The sequence below is a fragment of the Oncorhynchus kisutch genome, linkage group LG3, assembly GCF_002021735.2.
Source record: "Oncorhynchus kisutch isolate 150728-3 linkage group LG3, Okis_V2, whole genome shotgun sequence".
In the NCBI taxonomy this organism is placed as follows: Eukaryota; Metazoa; Chordata; class Actinopteri; order Salmoniformes; family Salmonidae; genus Oncorhynchus; species Oncorhynchus kisutch.
In genome coordinates, this window is record NC_034176.2 from 8,793,619 (window position 1) to 8,809,539 (window position 15,921).

Consider the following 15,921-nt stretch of genomic DNA (forward strand, 5'->3'; position numbering starts at 1 on the left):
ATTGTCGCACCTCAGCTTTCTCACTTCCTCCTGCAGTGCTGTTAGCTGGGCTGTGTGCTCCTCTCCTCCTGCAGTGCTGTTAGCTGGGCTGTGTGTTCCTCTCTCTCCTCCTGCAGTGCTGTTAGCTGGGCTGTGTGTTCCTCTCTCTCCTCCTGCAGTGCTGTTAGCTGGGCTGTGTGCTCCTCTCCTCCTGCAGTGCTGTTAGCTGGGCTGTCTGTTCCTCTCTCTCCTCCTGCAGTGCTGTTAGCTGGGCTGTGTGTTCCTCTCCTCCTGCAGTGCTGTTAGCTGGGCTATGTGTTTCTCTCCTCCTGCAGTACTGTTAGCTGGGCTGTCTGTTCCTCTCTCTCCTCCTGCAGTGCTGCTAGCTGGGCTGTGTGTTCCTCTCCTCCTGCAGTGCTGTTAGCTGGGCTGTGTGTTCCTCTCTCTCCTCCAGCAGTGCTGTTAGCTGGGCTGTGTGCTCCTCTCCTCCTGCAGTGCTGCTAGCTGGGCTGTGTGTTCCTCTCTCTCCTCCTGCAGTGCTGTTAGCTGGGCTGTGTGTTCCTCTCCTCCTGCAGTGCTGTTAGCTGGGCTGTGTGTTCCTCTCTCTCCTCCAGCAGTACTGTTAGCTGGGCTGTGTGTTCCTCTCCTCCTGCAGTGCTGTTAGCTGGGCTGTGTGTCCCTATCCTCCTGCAGTACTGTTAGCTGGGCTGTGTGTTCCTCTCTCTCCTCCTGCAGTACTGTTAGCTGGGCTGTGTGTTCCTCTCTCTCCTCCTGCAGTGCTGTTAGCTGGGCTGTGTGTTCCTCTCTCTCCTCCTGCAGTACTGTTAGCTGGGCTGTGTGTTCCTCTCTCTCCTCCTGCAGTGCTGTTAGCTGGGCTGTGTGTTCCTCTCTCTCCTCCTGCAGTGCTGTTAGCTGGGCTGTGTGTTCCTCTCTCTCCTCCTGCAGTGCCGTTAGCTGGGCTGTGTGTTCCTCTCCTCCTGCAGTGCTGTTAGCTGGGCTGTGTGTTCCTCTCTCTCCTCCTGCAGTACTGTTAGCTGGGCTGTGTGTTCCTCTCTCTCCTCCTGCAGTGCTGTTAGCTGGGCTGTCTGTTCCTCTCTCTCCTCCTGCAGTGCTGTTAGCTGGGCTGTGTGTTCCTCTCCTCCTGCAGTGCTGTTAGCTGGGCTGTGTGTTCCTCTCCTCCTGCAGTGCTGTTAGCTGGGCTGTGTGTTCCTCTCCTCCTGCAGTACTGTTAGCTGGGCTGTGTGTTCCTCTCTCTCCTCCTGCAGTGCTGTTAGCTGGGCTGTGTGTTCCTCTCCTCCTGCAGTACTGTTAACTGGGCTGTGTGTTCCTCTCCTCCTGCAGTACTGTTAGCTGGGCTGTGTGTTCCTCTATCTCCTCCTGCAGTGCTGTTAACTGGGCTGTGTGTCCCTCTCTTTCTTCCTTCAGGTCTCTCACCTCAGACCGGAGTGCGGCCAGCTCTACCAGTAAGCCTTCTATCTCCACCTTCAGCCCTTCAGGTCCTGTTGTTGTGGTGGTCTCTACTGACTAGAGTGTGTGGACTAGCTTTCCGAGCTCCACCATCTCTCTCCAGCTCTGTGAATGTATCTCTCTCAATGATGGAGGAGCAGTGCAGTTGTTGGACCTGGTTCTGTTCAGACTGTCCTCGTCTGCAGGGTAGTTTGAAGAGGTGTGATCAGATTCGCTCACGGTGGGGGAGTCATCACCAAGAGAAAGCTACTTCTGCTGTGCTCTCTCTTTGATAGTCCTGTTGGAAGTGTTTGAATATACCTTTTTTCTAGTTGTTGGTTTGTCTGAAAGTTTTTGCTGGATTGTCCTTTGTAGTTAGAATCCTTCCGGAATCCTTCCGGAATCCTTCCGGAATCCTTCTCGGTCATTTGGTCCAAAATCAGGTTGTAGGTTTGGAGCACTGATCTGGAGGGAAGGTTGTGTTGTGGAGGGTAGTATCCTGTATATGTCTTTAAATATATATATATATATATATATATATATATATATATATATATATATATATATACACAACTCTAAATCTATCTTTTTGTAGAAAAATATTGAAAGATTCAGGAGCTCATCTGCTCATGACCTCTCTCTCTCTCTCTCTCTCTCTCCTTCTCCTCGGCTCAACTCAGTTGGAATGTGCTGGTTGCCATCTACACATGCTCACTCGAGCGAGTCGAATACATTAGAATCCAATTAAGTGAAGTGAAGAGAGCTGCTCAGGCTTGTTGTGCTCAGCCACGGACTTGACAAGGGTGTGTGTGTGTGTGTGTGTGTGTGTGTGTGTGTGTGTGTGTGTGTGTGTGTGTGTGTGTGTGTGTGTGTGTGTGTGTGTGTGTGTGTGTGTTCTAGGCCTAGCCAGGCTTTTGAGGACTAATTCATTACACTACAGTAGGCTCATTGCCCATCATACAATGCAGAACACTGGTTGACTGACACCCAGCAGATATAACTCAATAAGCTGTTGGGGTAATGACTATGGCCTCCTGCAGACATTGTTCAACTTGGAGGTGGGAGAAACATGCAATCAACAAATCACCAGCTGAACAGAAACATGTGAAGTCTAGAGGCTGAAGGATGGTAGTTAACAAAAGCTGAAATCATGTCTCTTCCTAATTTTATTGTACTGTAATGAAGGAGTGTTTTAACACAGACAGATGCTGGTGTGAAGGAGGGTTTTAACACAGACAGATGCTGGTGTAATGAAGGAGTGTTTTAACACAGACAGATGCTGGTGTAATGAATGAGTGTTTTAACACAGACAGACGTTGCTGTAATGAATGAGTGTTTTAACACAGACAGATGCTGGTGTAATGAAGGAGTGTTTTAACACAGACAGACGTTGCTGTAATGAATGAGTGTTTTAACACAGACAGATGCTGGTTGTGTCTTAGTGGTTAATTAAAACAACACAGGCTTCCAGAATTATGAGTGGCCATGTCGAACCAAATACGACATGTCAACATGACCGGTCAGCCGTCATTTACAAACCGACACAAACTGCCTCAATACTAGTGGAGTCATTCATAATTATTACCCATACATTGCACCTAGTGTATCCGTAATTGCCATGTCAATGTCTCTTCTTGCCATTATATAATTTCACTAGTACAGATATACGTTATCACGACCCCGACCGAAGGTAGCTCCCCTTCCCGTTCGGGTGGCGCTCGGCGGTCGTCGTCGCCGGCCTACTAGCTGCCACTGATTATTTTCTCCTTATGTGTTTATTGAGAACACCTGTTTTGAGTTGGTTATAATTAGTGAGGCTTTATTAGTCAGCCGGCCCCGCCTGGTTCTTTGTGCGGGATTGATTATTGTAAACCTGGTGTTTGCATTAGATGTACATGTTCGTGCTAGACTGTTTTCGTTTCCCTGTGTCTGGGGCATTTGGTTTTAGCACCCGTAAGTGGGGTGACCGTAGTTCACCGTGTGTGCATTAAAAAAAGCACTTTATTGAACTCTGCTTTCCTGCGCCTGATTTCACCCTCACGACACCCAGGACCTTACATACGTGGCTACTAATCCACTATGCTAGAGTTTGGGCTGGATTCAGAACAGGGTCATGTCACCTAGGCTATACCTACTAGAGGAGAGGCTAATCCACTATGCTAGAGTTTGGGCTGGATTCAGAACAGGGTCATGTCACCTAGGCTATACCTACTAGAGGAGAGGCTAATCCACTATGCTAGAGTTTGGGCTGGATTCAGAACAGGGTCATGTCACCTAGGCTATACCTACTAGAGGAGAGGCTAATCCACTATGCTAGAGTTTGGGCTGGATTCAGAACAGGGTCATGTCACCTAGGCTATACCTACTAGAGGAGAGGCTAATCCACTATGCTAGAGTTTGGGCTGGATTCAGAACAGGGTCATGTCACCTAGGCTATACCTACTAGAGGAGAGGCTAATCCACTATGCTAGAGTTTGGGCTGGATTCAGAACAGGGTCATGTCACCTAGGCTATACCTACTAGAGGAGAGGCTAATCCACTATGCTAGAGTTTGGGCTGGATTCAGAACAGGGTCATGTCACCTAGGCTATACCTACTAGAGGAGAGGCTAATCCACTATGCTAGAGTTTGGGCTGGATTCAGAACAGGGTCATGTCACCTAGGCTATACCTACTAGAGGAGAGGCTAATCCACTATGCTAGAGTTTGGGCTGGATTCAGAACAGGGTCATGTCACCTAGGCTATACCTACTAGAGGAGAGGCTAATCCACTATGCTAGAGTTTGGGCTGGATTCAGAACAGGGTCATGTCACCTAGGCTATACCTACTAGAGGAGAGGCTAATCCACTATGCTAGAGTTTGGGCTGGATTCAGAACAGGGTCATGTCACCTAGGCTATACCTACTAGAGGAGAGGCTAATCCACTATGCTAGAGTTTGGGCTGGATTCAGAACAGGGTCATGTCACCTAGGCTATACCTACTAGAGGAGAGGCTAATCCACTATGCTAGAGTTTGGGCTGGATTCAGAACAGGGTCATGTCACCTAGGCTATACCTACTAGAGGAGAGGCTAATCCACTATGCTAGAGTTTGGGCTGGATTCAGAACAGGGTCATGTCACCTAGGCTATACCTACTAGAGGAGAGGCTAATCCACTATGCTAGAGTTTGGGCTGGATTCAGAACAGGGTCATGTCACCTAGGCTATACCTACTAGAGGAGAGGCTAATCCACTATGCTAGAGTTTGGGCTGGATTCAGAACAGGGTCATGTCACCTAGGCTATACCTACTAGAGGAGAGGCTAATCCACTATGCTAGAGTTTGGGCTGGATTCAGAACAGGGTCATGTCACCTAGGCTATACCTACTAGAGGAGAGGCTAATCCACTATGCTAGAGTTTGGGCTGGATTCAGAACAGGGTCATGTCACCTAGGCTATACCTACTAGAGGAGAGGCTAATCCACTATGCTAGAGTTTGGGCTGGATTCAGAACAGGGTCATGTCACCTAGGCTATACCTACTAGAGGAGAGGCTAATCCACTATGCTAGAGTTTGGGCTGGATTCAGAACAGGGTCATGTCACCTAGGCTATACCTACTAGAGGAGAGGCTAATCCACTATGCTAGAGTTTGGGCTGGATTCAGAACAGGGTCATGTCACCTAGGCTATACCTACTAGAGGAGAGGCTAATCCACTATGCTAGAGTTTGGGCTGGATTCAGAACAGGGTCATGTCACCTAGGCTATACCTACTAGAGGAGAGGCTAATCCACTATGCTAGAGTTTGGGCTGGATTCAGAACAGGGTCATGTCACCTAGGCTATACCTACTAGAGGAGAGGCTAATCCACTATGCTAGAGTTTGGGCTGGATTCAGAACAGGGTCATGTCACCTAGGCTATACCTACTAGAGGAGAGGCTAATCCACTATGCTAGAGTTTGGGCTGGATTCAGAACAGGGTCATGTCACCTAGGCTATACCTACTAGAGGAGAGGCTAATCCACTATGCTAGAGTTTGGGCTGGATTCAGAACAGGGTCATGTCACCTAGGCTATACCTACTAGAGGAGAGGCTAATCCACTATGCTAGAGTTTGGGCTGGATTCAGAACAGGGTCATGTCACCTAGGCTATACCTACTAGAGGAGAGGCTAATCCACTATGCTAGAGTTTGGGCTGGATTCAGAACAGGGTCATGTCACCTAGGCTATACCTACTAGAGGAGAGGCTAATCCACTATGCTAGAGTTTGGGCTGGATTCAGAACAGGGTCATGTCACCTAGGCTATACCTACTAGAGGAGAGGCTAATCCACTATGCTAGAGTTTGGGCTGGATTCAGAACAGGGTCATGTCACCTAGGCTATACCTACTAGAGGAGAGGCTAATCCACTATGCTAGAGTTTGGGCTGGATTCAGAACAGGGTCATGTCACCTAGGCTATACCTACTAGAGGAGAGGCTAATCCACTATGCTAGAGTTTGGGCTGGATTCAGAACAGGGTCATGTCACCTAGGCTATACCTACTAGAGGAGAGGCTAATCCACTATGCTAGAGTTTGGGCTGGATTCAGAACAGGGTCATGTCACCTAGGCTATACCTACTAGAGGAGAGGCTAATCCACTATGCTAGAGTTTGGGCTGGATTCAGAACAGGGTCATGTCACCTAGGCTATACCTACTAGAGGAGAGGCTAATCCACTATGCTAGAGTTTGGGCTGGATTCAGAACAGGGTCATGTCACCTAGGCTATACCTACTAGAGGAGAGTCTATCATGGGATAGTTAAACACCTGATCCACAGATCCTGCTCTCCTTTAACCTCTAAAAGTCTATAACATAAACTGACATGTGGAATTGTTTTAACATGGTTAGACCATGGATCATTTAGCTATTTGAGTTACAATTGTATGTATAAAAATAAAAGAGTTTGGCCTGTTTTAACACAAAGACATGCTGTCCTCATTCAGGCCATTCTTCAAGTAATCAGAGTAGTATTTCCCTGGGCGGGGAACTCCGACCTGCTTCAGTGTAATGATGCCCCTGAGATCAGTGTAGTATTTCCCTGGGCGGGGAACTCCGACCTGCTTCGGTGTAATGATGCCCCTGAGATCAGTGTAGTATTTCCCTGGGCGGGGAACTCCGACCTGCTTCGGTGTAATGATGCCCCTGAGATCAGTGTAGTATTTCCCTGGGCGGGGAACTCCGACCTGCTTCAGTGTAATGATGCCCCTGAGATCAGTGTAGTATTTCCCTGGGCGGGGAACTCCGACCTGCTTCAGTGTGATGATGCCCCTGAGATCAGCGTAGTATTTCCCTGGGCGGGGAACTCCGACCTGCTTCAGTGTAATGATGCCCCTGAGATCAGAGTAGTATTTCCCTGGGCGGGGAACTCCGACCTGCTTCGGTGTAATGATGCCCCTGAGATCAGAGTAGTATTTCCCTGGGCGGGGAACTCCGACCTGCTTCAGTGTAATGATGCCCCTGAGATCAGTGTAGTATTTCCCTGGGCGGGGAACTCCGACCTGCTTCGGTGTAATGATGCCCCTGAGATCAGAGTAGTATTTCCCTGGGCGGGGAACTCCGACCTGCTTCAGTGTAATGATGCCCCTGAGATCAGTGTAGTATTTCCCTGGGCGGGGAACTCCGACCTGCTTCAGTGTAATGATGCCCCTGAGATCAGAGTAGTATTTCCCTGGGCGGGGAACTCCGACCTGCTTCAGTGTAATGATGCCCCTGAGATCAGAGTAGTATTTCCCTGGGCGGGGAACTCCGACCTGCTTCAGTGTAATGATGCCCCTGAGATCAGCGTAGTATTTCCCTGGGCGGGGAACTCCGACCTGCTTCAGTGTAATGATGCCCCTGAGATCAGTGTAGTATTTCCCTGGGCGGGGAACTCCGACCTGCTTCGGTGTAATGATGCCCCTGAGATCAGTGTAGTATTTCCCTGGGCGGGGAACTCCGACCTGCTTCAGTGTAATGATGCCCCTGAGATCAGTGTAGTATTTCCCTGGGCGGGGAACTCCGACCTGCTTCAGTGTAATGATGCCCCTGAGATCAGTGTAGTATTTCCCTGGGCGGGGAACTCCGACCTGCTTCGGTGTAATGATGCCCCTGAGATCAGTGTAGTATTTCCCTGGGCGGGGAACTCCGACCTGCTTCGGTGTAATGATGCCCCTGAGATCAGAGTAGTATTTCCCTGGGCGGGGAACTCCGACCTGCTTCGGTGTAATGATGCCCCTGAGATCAGAGTAGTATTTCCCTGGGCGGGGAACTCCGACCTGCTTCAGTGTAATGATGCCCCTGAGATCAGTGTAGTATTTCCCTGGGCGGGGAACTCCGACCTGCTTCGGTGTAATGATGCCCCTGAGATCAGAGTAGTATTTCCCTGGGCGGGGAACTCCGACCTGCTTCAGTGTGATGATGCCCCTGAGATCAGCGTAGTATTTCCCTGGGCGGGGAACTCCGACCTGCTTCAGTGTAATGATGCCCCTGAGATCAGAGTAGTATTTCCCTGGGCGGGGAACTCCGACCTGCTTCAGTGTAATGATGCCCCTTAGATCAGTTAATGAGAAGAGCCTTTTGATTGAAAAGACCCTCCTCAACAGATGCAATTTACCACTGCGCATAAATCAATGCGGACAAGTGGGGCTAATTTAAACCATTTAATGTCAATTTGGCCTTGACCCCAGCTGCAGCTAATGACTAAATCTGTTAGGAGTATATTACATGGAACAGAATAGCAGCGCCGGCACCCATAACTCGTGGCGCTTCCGATACGGTGGCAAGATTTCCATATTGTACCTGTCCGAGGTGGTTTGTTTACTAGGCCCTTCAAATGAAATAATGGCTCCGTGCACTATCAATTACAGAGGGAACGGGGGGAGGAAGAATTCCAGTCCATTAGACCCTTAAACGCAGCACCAGCGTGCGTGCGTGCGTGCGTGCGTGCGTGCGTGCGTGCGTGCGTGCGTGCGTGCGTGCGTGCGTGCGTGCGTGCGTGCGTGCGTGCGTGCGTGCGTGCGTGCGTGCGTGCGTGCGTGCGTGCGTGCGTGCGTGCGTGCGTGCGTGCGTGCGTGCGTGCGTGCGTGCGTGCGTGCGTGCCGTGCGTGCGTGCGTGCGTGCGTGCGTGCGTGCGTGCGTGTGTGTGTGTGTGCGTGCGTGCGTGCGTGCGTGCGTGCGTGCGTGTGTGTGTGTGTGTGTGTGTGTGTCAGGAAGAGAGGCCCCAGACAAGTTTAAATACATCTCTATATATCGTGTATGTGGTGTCTCTGTCTCTCCTATGAGACACTATCTCACGTAAATTACGTTCACCACCTGCAACCCTGGGCTCTTTAAACTTGTCTCATGTCATTGCATACTATTTATGCTGTTGTGGTGTTTTTCTTGCTATTATTGTCTTTTTACTGTTTGGCTACCACAGTCAATATATGATTTTGTAGAAGATCTGAATGTCAACCACAATGTTTGGCAAACAATTTCACTGTAACGGGATTCTTCTGTTGAAGGAGAGGCGGACCAAAACGCAGAGTGGTTATTATGATACATCTTTAATAAAGATGAAAATAGAACAATATACAACAAAAAAACAAGAAACCGTGAAAAACAACTGGTGTAACAAACACAGACACAAAACAGGCTACCTAAATATGGTTCCCAATCAGAGACAATGACTAACACCTGCCTCTGATTGAGAACCATATCAGGCCCAAACACAGAAACAGACAAACTAGACACACAACATAGAAATGCCCACCCAGCTCACGTCCTGACCAACACTAAAACAAGGAAAACACACAAGAACTATGGTCAGAACGTGACATTCACTGTGTTTTCATTCTGCTTTTTTTTTTCACCGTTTGACATGTCGCCCGTTGTAAACTTCCTCCTCAGCACTACGTGTCTCAGCAACATGGACAGCAGCCATTTAAAAAGCTAATACGGCTGATGGTTAATGTCAAGAGAGGAAACCTGTGCGTGGTGTGGGGTTTCATTCCCTCCAATGCTATACAGACATCTGCTAATGATGTAGACATCAATCAAATTTGTCTATCTTCCTAAATGGCATGCTTTTTCCTTTTTAGTGCACTACTTTTGAGAGCTCTGGTCAAACAATGCACGATATAGGGAATAAGGTGCCATTTTGGATGTAACCATAGCCTAATGGAGATATTTGTAGACCTAGTGTTGACAATTTATGGATTGGCTGGCTATGGTTGATTAAGCCTGTGCTGTAGTTGATTAAGCCTGTGCTATAGTTGCGTTAGCAACTAACTACAGCACAGGCTTAATCAACTAGCTACAGCACAGGCTTAATCAACTAAGTAAAGCACAGGCTTAATCAACTAACGACAGCACAGGCTTAAGCAACTAACTATAGCACAGGCTTAAGCAGCTAACTACAGCACAGGCTTAATCAACTAACGACAGCACAGGCTTAATCAACTAACGACAGCACAGGCTTAAGCAACTAACTACAGCACAGGCTTAATCAACTAACTACAGCACAGGCTTAAGCAGCTAACGACAGCACAGGCTTAATCAACTAACGACAGCACAGGCTTAATCAACTAACGACAGCACAGGCTTAATCAACTAACGACAGCACAGGCTTAATCAACTAACTACAGCACAGGCTTAAGCAGCTAACAACAGCACAGGCTTAATCAACTAACGACAGCACAGGCTTAAGCAGCTAACTACAGCACAGGCTTAAGCAACTCACTATAGCACAGGCTTAAGCAGCTAACTATAGCACAGGTTTAAGCAACTATAGCACAGGCTTAAGAAACTATAGCACAGGCTTAAGCAACTATAGCACAGGCTTAAGCAACTATAGCACAGGCTTAAGCAACTATAGCACCGGCTAAAGCAACTATAGCACAGGCTAAAGCAACTATAGCACAGGCTAAAGCAACTATAGCACAGGTGTAAGCAACTATAGCACAGGCTTAAGCAACTATAGCCCAGGCTTAAGCAACTATAGCACAGGCTAAAGCCTGTAGTTCAGTACTAGAGTGAGTTAGTATGGGATCAGTGATATTGGAAAGAATTTGCTTCTATTTTCCTTCTGTATAATTTCCCTTTATGACACCTGTCATAGTGTCCACTAAATAATGAACTCTTTCTATGCTGAAACACTCAGGTAGCTTCCTAAATAGCACCCTATTACCTATGGGGCCCTGGTCAATAGTAGTGCACCCTATTCCCTATGGGGCCCTGGTCAATAGTAGTGCACCCTATTCCCTATGGGGCCCTGGTCAATAGTAATGCACCCTATTCCCTATGGGGCCCTGGTCAATAATAGTGCACCCTATTCCCTATGGGGCCCTGGTCAATAGTAGTGCACCCTATTCCCTATGAGGCCCTGGTCAATAGTAGTGCACCCTATTCCCTATGAGGCCCTGGTCAATAGTAGTGCACCCTATTCCCTATGGGGCCCTGGTCAAAAGCAATGCACTATGAAGAGAATAGGATACTGTTTGGGAGCTGGGACGCAGCCACACTCACTCCAAGACAGTTCCTGATTCCTGGGGTTTGACCCTCAGGGAACACTGTGCCAATCTTATGGATGAGAAATGCTGAGCAGATGTCATACCTTATCCATTAAAGGGATAGTTGACTCAAAACTATATTTAGTGTTGTGTATCCAAAACGCAACATCCTCCATTTTTCTCTGTACTGCAAGCGTGCTATCTTGAAAACTTGACTGCTGACATGCAAACATGTTGGGATTAACAAAATTGACCAAAATATAAAAATATTGTTTTTGAGTGAACTATCCCTTTAATAATGCTAATAGCTTCCATCTGCAGTGCAGACCACAATAAGACAGTTAGACCAGGTGAGATGTGCTCCCCAAAACCAATTCTCAAATTACAGTTTTTTTTCAAAGTGATTCTGAGTAACATCAAATCTAAACCCCAAATAGTTTTCCAATAATCTGTCGAGTCTTTTCAAAAGTCAGAATTAAAGTTATTTCCGAATTTGGACGGCGAGAGTGCAATGTTTGCCATATTGCTATGAAGGGGTCAACGTATTCCTGTTGCTCTTCCCCGAGGACCGGCCTATTAATCTGGGAGGAGGAACACAGCTCGCTCCCCCAAAACTGATCAAACAAACATCATAAAATAGAAATAATAACCATCAACAAGGATAATTATGATAATGATAGCTTTCCTCTATTTTGCATGTAGCGTCTGCGGCGGCTACAGCGGCTAAGTGATTCAAACAAACATCCAATTTGTTGGCAAATTACCCAGGGGGCCATTGGTGGCTGTCCCACCTGCGAGGAGAAGGAGGAAATTCATTAGGCCGTTGGTAAATATTAATTGTGATGGGCTCCCACTGTGTGTGAGGGGACTTAATTACACTCACTTCCATGTGATTGTCTCCTTGGGGACCAACCCTCTGACGCAGATCGAGATGCACCGCCGCCTCCAACACCGCCACCTCCACCACCACCACCTCCACCACCACCACCACCTCCACCGCTTCCACCTCCACCACCGCTTCCACCACCACCACCTCCACAACCTCCACCGCCACCACCACCTCCACCGCTTCCACCACCTCCACCGCTTCCACCTTCACCACCTCCACCGCTTCCACCACCACCACCACCTCCACCGCTTCCACCTCCACCGCTTTCACCTCCACCACCACCACCTCCACCACCTCCACCGCTTCCACCTCCACCTCCACCACCTCCACAGTTTCCACCTCCACCTCCACCACCACTGCCACCACCGCCACCTCCACCGCTTCCACCTCCACCACCGCCATCTCCACAGCTTCCACCTCCACCTCCACAGCTTCCACCTCCACCACCTCCACCTCCACCGCTTCCACCTCCACCTCCACCACCTCCACCTCCGCCACCACTTCCACCTCCACCACCTCCACCACCTCCACCGCTTCCACCTCCACCGCTTCCACCTCCACCTCCACCACTTCCACCTCCACCACCGCCACCTCCACAGCTTCCACCTCCACCTCCACAGCTTCCACCTCCACCACCTCCACAGCTTCTATCTCCATCTCCACCCCCTCCACCGCTTCCACCTCCACCACCTCCACCACTTCCACCTCCACCACCTCCACCTCCACCGCTTCCACCTCCACCACCTCCACCACTTCCACCTCCACCACCTCCACCACCTCCACCTCCACCGCTTCCACCTCCACCACCTCCACCACCTCCACCTCCACCGCTTCCACCTCCACCACCTCCACCTCCACCGCTTCCACCTCCACCACCGCCAGCTCCACAGCTTCCACCTCCACCAACTCCACCACCTCCACCGCTTCCACCTCCACCGCTTCCACCTCCATCTCCGCCACCTCCACAGCTTCCACCTCCACTACCTACACCACCTCCACAGCTTCCACCTCCACCACCTCCACCGCTTCCACCTCCACCGCTTTCACCTCCACCACCGCCACCTCCACAGCTTCCACCTCCACCACCTCCACTTCCATCGCTTCCACCTCCACCACCGCCACCTCCACAGCTTCCACCTCCACCACCTCCACCTCCACAGCTTCCACCTCCACCGCCTCCGCTTCCATCTCCACCACCTCCACCTCCACCGCTTCTACCTCCACCTCCACCGCTTCCACCTCCACCACCGCCACCTCCACAGCTTCCACCTCCACCACCTCCACCTCCACAGCTTCCACCTCCACCACCTCCACCTCCACAGCTTCCACCTCCACCACCTCCACCTCCACCGCTTCCATCACCACCTCCACCGCCTCCACCACCGCCACCTCCACCACCACCACCTCCATCACCACCACCACCACCTCCACCGCTTCCATCTCCACCACAGCTTCCACCACCACCACCTCCACCACCTCCACTGCCATCTCCACAGCTTCCACCTCCACCACCTCCACTGCTTCCACCTCCACCACCTCCACCGCTTCCACCACCACCACCACCTCCACCGCTTCCACCTCCACCTCCACCACCTCCACCTCCACCACCTCCACCGCTTCCACCTCCACCACCGCCACCTCCACCACCGCCACGTCCACCGCTTCCACCTCCACCACCATCACCGCTTCCACCTCCACCACCGCCATCTCCACAGCTTCCACCTCCACCTCCACAGCTTCCACCTCCACCTCCACCACCTCCACCTCCGCCACCACTTCCACCTCCACCACCTCCACCGCTTTCACCTCCACCACCGCCACCTCCACAGCTTCCACCTCCACCACCTCCACTTCCATCGCTTCCACCTCCACCACCGCCACCTCCACAGCTTCCACCTCCACTACCTCCACCTCCACAGCTTCCACCTCCACCGCCTCCGCTTCCACCTCCACCTCCACCGCTTCCACCTCCACCACCGCCACCTCCACCGCTTCCACCTCCACCACCGTCACCGCTTCCACCTCCACCACCGCCATCTCCACAGCTTCCACCTCCACCTCCACAGCTTCCACCTCCACCTCCACCACCTCCAACTCCACTGCTTCCACCTCCACCACCTCCACCTCCACCGCTTCCACCTCCACCACCTCCACAGCTTCCATCTCCACCACCGCCACCTCCACAGCTTCCACCTCCACTACCTCCACCTCCACAGCTTCCACCTCCACCGCCTCCGCTTCCACCTCCACCTCCACCGCTTCCACCTCCACCACCGCCACCTCCACCGCTTCCACCTCCACCACCGTCACCGCTTCCACCTCCACCACCGCCACGTCCACCGCTTCCACCTCCACCACCATCACCGCTTCCACCTCCACCACCGCCATCTCCACAGCTTCCACCTCCACCTCCACAGCTTCCACCTCCACCTCCACCACCTCCACCTCCGCCACCACTTCCACCTCCACCACCTCCACCGCTTTCACCTCCACCACCGCCACCTCCACAGCTTCCACCTCCACCACCTCCACTTCCATCGCTTCCACCTCCACCACCGCCACCTCCACAGCTTCCACCTCCACTACCTCCACCTCCACAGCTTCCACCTCCACCGCCTCCGCTTCCACCTCCACCTCCACCGCTTCCACCTCCACCACCGCCACCTCCACCGCTTCCACCTCCACCACCGTCACCGCTTCCACCTCCACCACCGCCATCTCCACAGCTTCCACCTCCACCTCCACAGCTTCCACCTCCACCTCCACCACCTCCAACTCCACTGCTTCCACCTCCACCACCTCCACCTCCACCGCTTCCACCTCCACCACCTCCACAGCTTCCATCTCCACCACCGCCACCTCCACAGCTTCCACCTCCACTACCTCCACCTCCACAGCTTCCACCTCCACCGCCTCCGCTTCCACCTCCACCTCCACCGCTTCCACCTCCACCACCGCCACCTCCACCGCTTCCACCTCCACCACCGTCACCGCTTCCACCTCCACCACCGCCATCTCCACAGCTTCCACCTCCACCTCCACAGCTTCCACCTCCACCACCTCCAACTCCACCGCTTCCACCTCCACCTCCACCACCTCCACCTCCGCCACCACTTCCACCTCCACTACCTACACCACCTCCACAGCTTCCACCTCCACCACCTCCACCGCTTCCACCTCCACCGCTTTCACCTCCACCACCGCCATCTCCACAGCTTCCACCTCCACCACCTCCACTTCCATCGCTTCCACCTCCACCACCGCCACCTCCACAGCTTCCACCTCCACCACCTCCACCTGCACCGCTTCCATCACCACCTCCACCGCTTCCACCTCCACCACCTCCACCACCACTTCCACCTCCACCACCTCCACCGCTTCCACCTCCACCGCCTCCACCACCTCCACCACCACCTCCACTGCTTCCACCTCCACCACCTCCACCTCCACCGCTTCCACCTCCACCACCTCCACCTCCACCACCACCGCCATAGATGGAGCACCATCTGTGCAAAAAGCCCACCATTCGATCTCATGGAATCTGTTTTTCGTCAATGTAGCCACACAGCACATTGAACATCCCCTGTGCCATTTCATACTCGGGAATCGTGAGACAGAAAAATAGGTCCTCGTGAACAGCATCCCTTGACGTGCATAGAAAACAAAAGTCCATGCATGTGGACTCAAGTGGTGATTTTAGCATGTAAATCTTGGTGGGGCAAACTTAAAAAATTGTTTTATTTTATGCATGCCAGCAAAGCCACAACACAACACAACACTAAACAATACATTCATTGCACTATAATGATGACAAACAGTACCCAGAAACTGTTAGGGCCTACATAAAGCTGTCCCAACAGCAGAGTCCCAACGTCTTACCACTGCTACACCTGGCTATCAGCGAAGCCTTGTCTGGCAGCGAAACAGTGGATTCAGCCTGTTTTACTGCCTTTACAAAAAAGCAGCTGATTTAGCTGACTTGCTTAAACAAATGTGGTTTCTACTGACAATTGAGATGTACAAACTACGGCATAAGGGGACAGCGAGCAGATAAGAGGCAATCCGTAATTTGGATTTAAGATATGGACATAGTCAATATAATTTGTTCAGCGACAGAATT